The 6,504-nt window shown below is 35.3% G+C and overlaps 1 pseudogene; it reads right to left on the bottom strand.

Moving 5' to 3' along the window:
• Window positions 1-1,169: 1,169 nt before the first annotated feature.
• LOC118540286 (small nucleolar RNA U3) lies at window positions 1,170-1,317 on the bottom strand (annotated as a pseudogene).
• Between the last annotated feature and the right edge of the window lie 5,187 nt (window positions 1,318-6,504).

The following is a 6,504-nucleotide window of genomic DNA, read 5'->3' as shown; positions in this document are numbered from 1 at the left end:
GGGAACTAGACAAAGTGGTCCATTTAATCATTGATCAGAACTCTTGTATAGAGGGATCAATGTTTAAAAGGGTTTTGTTACTTTTATTAGTATTTTCATCCAGTTAAAATTTTTATTGTTATCTTAGGATGCTATGTATATTTCAGCAAAGGTTAGGTCATGTTATTGAACATTCCCCAGTCATACGAGGTCAGCAATTCCAAAATAGACATCTGGGAGCCATTTAATAAATTGATTTTTTTCAAGTGAAGAATATAATAATGCTTCCAATTTTATACATGATGCTAATCCCCTAATTACGCTCTAAATTGCTCAAGCATCAGGAGTGCAAACCTGACTGAACCTTTTGATATTTGGGGGCCATACTTTCGGCAGGTTCATTATTCTCTTTTGTAATTATTTTTATTTTTTCACATTGTTTAAATTGTGTATCACACTTATCATGGAGGGCACACACCTTGTTGTGTTGTCATTTCCATCTCATTTAGGCACTGTTGGCGTTGATCCATGTTTTCTGTTTTTTAAATTCTATAGCTGTAATAGTTTTGCCATTTTTTAACCAACTTTAAGAATTGTTATTTACCCAGGGATTGTGCATTTTGAAAAACTAATATTAACTCCTCATATGGAAAGATTTTAGTCAGCTTCTCAAAGTATTTAAGCAGTTATAAAATGCGTATCATTTGCTTTGAAATATGTTCAGAAGATGTATGCATGTGACATGTTAATTTATTCAGTTACAGTGGAGCTGAAAGGAAAGGAAATGTCAGTTTTGTTGAAATTATAGGATCCTTTTCTTTCTTCTTTAAAAATAAAGCTTATGTGTATTTGGAGCTTCCAGTGATGGTTAAGTCTATAATAAAGGGCAGAATCATGCATTCAATATTTAGTGTACTTTTGGAATGAAACCTCTTACATGTTTAAACATATGTTTCTTTGTAAATGTTTCTCTTCTCCATTTCTCTAACCAAGAGATAGAAAAAATTTTTATTTTGCATGCTACCTTCAATCTTTTGATTAATAGTGGCTCCCTGAATGCAAATCTAAGACTAAGTCCAAGATCAAGGCCCCATTCAGAGGTAAAGAATATCATAGTTCATTATCAGGAGTTACACGGACACAGAGGGAAGTGTTGGTACACGTGGTGTGTACCTTTGACCTCATCTTTTTCATCTCAGTTTCTAGAAGGAGAAAGTTAAGTATGGATGTTGTGAAAAATCCCAGCTCATCTCATGTTCGAAGTGTCATAGGCTAAGTTGGAGAGGTCCCTACCACATTATGACAAACTACAGAAATGATCCCTGAAAGTATAGTGTTGTCCCTACCACGTTAAAATCTTCACATTAGCAGCCAGTATGCTAAGTGCTTTACAAATGCTGACTACTGAGTCCTATACCCTCAGTCACTCCACCAAACTGAAATCACTGTTTCTCAATAAAATATTCAAAACCTTGTCATTAAAAGATGTGAAAAATAGATCACTTTGGCTTCAATTGCACTTTTGGTGAGGGCATCATATATGCTGTTACCTTATTTCAAAATAATACCAAACATTTCATAGAACATTCAGTTCAGTATAACCATAGGGGCTAAGTCCATGCATAGCTTTCTTCTTAATATCAGCATTACACTATTGTTGATCTTGAAGAATTAACTTAATCCTATGCAACTATATAGTTAATCCTCCACCCACAACTGCAGTATCTTTCTCATAAGAGTTATCACTTTGCTTTGGTTTATACTATATGGTTTTTTGATGATCATCATCAAATATTGCTTATTAAGGGCCTCTTGTTCTTGACATCTTTCTAAAATTAGCAGGAGAAACAGACACAGTTCTTATCTTTTTGAACCATGGATACTTTGGTTTATTTAATTTTCACTTGAAATTCTATAAAATTCTATTTTAAAACTTTTAAAATATATTAAAATATAATGAAGGGTTTTTTTCCCCTTCATTTGAGAACTCTGTACAAGAATAGTGGCAGCTATGTGTTCAATTGGACTAGGGTTTACAGTTCACTGTACCTACTATTACTTAGCATTTTTTTTTTTTTTTGAGAGGATGAGAGAGAGGGGGGAGGGGCAGAGGGAGAGGGAGAGAAAGAATCTTAAGCAGGCTCCACACCCAGCATGGAGCCCAGTGTGCAGCTCGATCTCACAACTCTGAGATCATGGTCTGAGCTGAGATTAAGAGTCAGACGCTTAACCAACTGAGCCACCCAAGCGTCCCCTGTTACTTAGCATTTTAACAGTTCCTCAGCCCTCTACCCAAAGATGCTACTAACACTTTATCATAGTCCAGGTAAGAGTGCTAACTCTCCAGCTTTTTAATTCGATAATACTGATGCTGGATTTATTCCTATGCTATAATTCTTGTTAGCTAAAAAGGACCAAGAGTGAGGTCTGCCTTAAACTTCTCTCATCTCCACATTCTATTGACTGTATGACTTACATAGACAATTATACCCCCGAAGAATAAGGCTATCCAAACTCCAAATAGGTAAACAGAAAACTTGTTCTTATTTTCTTCTTTCTCTATCCTATCAGTAAAGGAATAGGGGAAGATTCTAGGCTTTGGAACATTTGTAAAGCTAAACATGCCAGACTTTATTGGATTATGGGGTTAGATACCTGTTCTTGATAAGTAAGTGTGAGCAATCACTTCCAAGATAGAAAGCCTCAATAGCAAATATTAGAAATGGGGAAATGGGGAGAGGTTTTGGAAAAATCAAACATCTTACTTCAGAATGTTCAGAAAATGAAATATGTTACTCCAAAGTAAAAAGGATTTGAGTAAATTTCCATTTTTATTTAATATATGGTAACTATTTCCAACACTATTTTAATCCTGTGTTTCTAAAGCAGATGGCCCCTCTAGGGAAATATAGGTAGAAATAAATAATGGGGGCAATCCATCTATTTGAAAGTTGGTAAGTATTAACAATGACACAAGGAGAATCCATGCCTGTCATCTTCTCAATCAAAGAGAACTTTGTAGATATTGTTGGACAGTTTTGGGAATATATATTCCTGGGAGGAATCAAGACGTTCATCTTGGAAAGTACTTATGGTAGCTACTACTACCACTGCTAATGATAATAATACCAATACTGATGTATTGAGTAGCTCTTGTGTGCCGAGGATTTTACAATAATAACCTCACCCTGTCACCCAAGAAATATGAGACAGATAATATTTCCTCTGTTTGACTCTTAGTTGAAGAAACTGAGTCATAGAGGCATCAAATAACCGGCCCAGAATCAAATAGCTAGTGAGGTTAGAGCCAAGCTTCAGACACACTGTTACTCAAAAGTTCAAACTCTAAGCCACTATTCTGTATACTCTCTTCACCTCCATACTTTATTCCTCTGCTTCCAACAGAATGTTTAGGCAGAAGTGTTTAAATATCTCAGAATGGGAGCATATTGCACAAGGACTGATAACAAAATTGGACAGAGCAAAGGAAGTCTGTAAGTGGCAAGGAGAAGTTGAATATCTGGAAAACGTCAAGGCTGCTGGCAAGGAGATCAATCTGGGATGAAATAAGAAGTGACTGCAAGTCGGAGTTTAGGTACAAGATAACATGGACAGGAGCATATAGCATATGCATAGAATGGACAGGAAATTATTGTGTGACTAAAGTATAAGTTGATCTTGGCCACCAGTTCTTTTTTTAAGGGATTACTTAGAAAAGTAATGCTGGAGGGAAAAAAGTCTAAATAGGCAGGAGCCTACATGGAGAACATAAAGAACGATGAAAAATTCAGCTGAGATCAAAAATTTGTTTCTAGAGCACTGATAAGAATGTGGAATCAGCCATAAAATGAGGAAGCTGCAGAAAAAAAGTCAAGAGCTCTGTTTGATCTCTGAGTAGATCTTTTCAACCATGGCTAGCTGTTGAGAAAATATTTAGAAGAAAACTACCCACAATGTATGGCCGTGATTTCAGAATGGAAAATAGACCTTATTCTGCTCATGAAGCTCTTTGTTTAGACTCTTCTTTCTAATCAACATACTACTCTCTCAAGAAGAGTTTCTTAATCAAGCTTCTTAATTATCTGTTGTTTTGTAGGATTCTTAGTCTGTTTTTAACAGTGCTTTCTAGAAAAGCAAACTTAAAACTAGAAAAATATATACATGCAGTAATATAAAAACACCTTTAAATGTTTGTTGAAATGTTTCCTTCTGTATCATATTTGAAAAAAATATTCGGGATATAGTAGCTTTTATTACAAATGGTAACATTTTACATATAGTACATATTTTACATGTAATATTTTATATATACTGTCCACTATTTAGCATTATACAAAATATATCTGACTCATTATTTGTGTTAGAAATCAGGGCAAAGACCTCATTTCCCATAGACTTCTTAAAATAGTTCAAACTATTTTTCAGGAAAATGAAATCATTCTGAAATCTGTTCTCTTCACTTCCCAACACATTTATCTATGTGCTGTTTTTAATTGCTGTTTTTATGTGGATTTATAAAGTGTTGAGCATTATATAAACAGTATTTGACTAGTTTATGGTCCTACACTCAAGATAAACCTATCTTTGAACTCTTTGAGAGAAGGTTCCTATTAGTATAATTGTCAATAGCCTAACATAAAGTTGAAAAGAAAATTCAGTGCTGTGACAAGAGAGTGAGGAAGGGAGAGAGAGAGGGAAACAGCATTTGTATTTTTTTCTAAAATGCAGTTGATTAATATAAGCAGTTTACTCAAGTGTTTCTCTTATTTTTAAAAAACAAGTTTGTAACAGACATTCTTATTCATTTAAAAATTAAATTCAAAAGAAGGGGGGAATGAGCAATGAAGATGTCACAAGGGAAAGAAAATGGAAAAGTCATTTATTCGGAAGATAATAATGCTTTAAACTTTTATGGTGCTTTACACCTGGGAATTTCAAAGCTCTTCATTAAATGTTAGCTCAAAGGGCTTCACACATGTTTCATTTAGTCCTTTTCTTCTGGGACAATTATATAGAGGCATAAAATGCGATAGAAATCACTACTACAGGGGGTAAAAGCACTATGGGTATATTATATACCAGGCCATATTCCCCCAAAGAGGGATTTAATTGTGGGCTACGTATACCAGGTTGACTCTCCCCTGAAATTAGCCAGGCAGTGATGATCACCCTACCAAATATGTGGTTGAAGATGGGAAGAGACTCAATGATGAATAAAAAAAAAAAAAAAACAACGCAGCCAAGCACTTAAAGATAATACATGGATGGGTCTGTTGAGCATCACTTCCTATTGTACATCAATTAAATATGTATGGGTGACGTGGTTTAAAGTGGGCTTTTTTGAATTCTTTCTCTGAATGCAGATACAAAAGAGGAGCTGAGGAAAAAAGGGGAAAAAAAAGGAGCTGAGGGAGAAGTACTTCTTTTTGAAATCATTAACTCCTAGTTTAGAGGCTGGAAGAAAGTATTTACATTTGGACTCCAAAGAGAATTAAAAAGTACATCCAATTTCCAACTCCTCCTGGAGTCATTTTGAGTGATGAAAAACTGTGGAGTTTTATAATGCCAATATGTATTAACAAGCTTATATGCTGACTAAACTTAAAAAAAAAAAATCAGGGCTCTACAGAGTAGAGCTTAGATCAGTGCCCAGTGAGTTCACTTAGGAAGTTGCCTTACTGATGAAGAAACCACAAGGCTAACAAATATCATGCGCTAACCAAAATAACCTAGGAACAGGCGTAGGATGCCCTACTGGTAATAACATTTCTGGGACAGTTCTTATAAGAAACTTAAACCTTGGGACGCGTGGGTGGGTCAGTCAGTTAAGCGTCTGCCTTTGGCTCAGGTCATGATCCCAGGGTCCTGGGAACAAGTCCCACATCCAGGCTCCTTGCTCAGTGGGGACCCTGCTTCTCCCTCTGCCTGCTACTCCCCCTGCTTGTGCTCTCTCTCTCTCTCTCTCTCATAAATAAATAAATAAATAATAAATAAAAAACTTTTTAAAAAAGGAAATTTAAACCTTTAATGCTTCCACTCCTAATTCTTGGTCAAGGCAATCAACCATAAAAGAGGAGGAAATCCTGCCATTTGTAACAATGTGGATAGACCTTGATTAAGGGCATTATGTTAAGTGGACTAAGTCAGACAGAGAAAGGCAGATATTGTATGATCTCACTTATATGTGGAATCTAAAGAAAAAAATTAATCCCAAAAACAACAAACAGGTTAGTGGTTATTACCAGATGTTGGGGCTGGGAAAAATGAGTGAAACTGGTCAAAAGGTACCAACTCCCAGTTATAAGTAAGTTCAGGGGATAGAATGTACAGTATAGTGACTATCGTTAACAATATTGTATTATATTTTTGAATGTTGCTGAGAGAGTAGATCTTAAAAGTTCTCATCACAAGAAAAATAATTGTAACCATGCGTGGTGTTGGATGTTAACAAGACTTATGTGGTAATCATTTTACAGTACATACAATATATCAAATAATTATGTGTGCCTTAAATGAATAGAATGT

The sequence above is a fragment of the Halichoerus grypus genome, chromosome 1, assembly GCF_964656455.1.
Source record: "Halichoerus grypus chromosome 1, mHalGry1.hap1.1, whole genome shotgun sequence".
Taxonomy (NCBI): domain Eukaryota; kingdom Metazoa; phylum Chordata; class Mammalia; order Carnivora; family Phocidae; genus Halichoerus; species Halichoerus grypus.
Note: the sequence above shows the minus strand (reverse complement) of the source record. Positions and strands in the feature narration are given on the sequence as shown.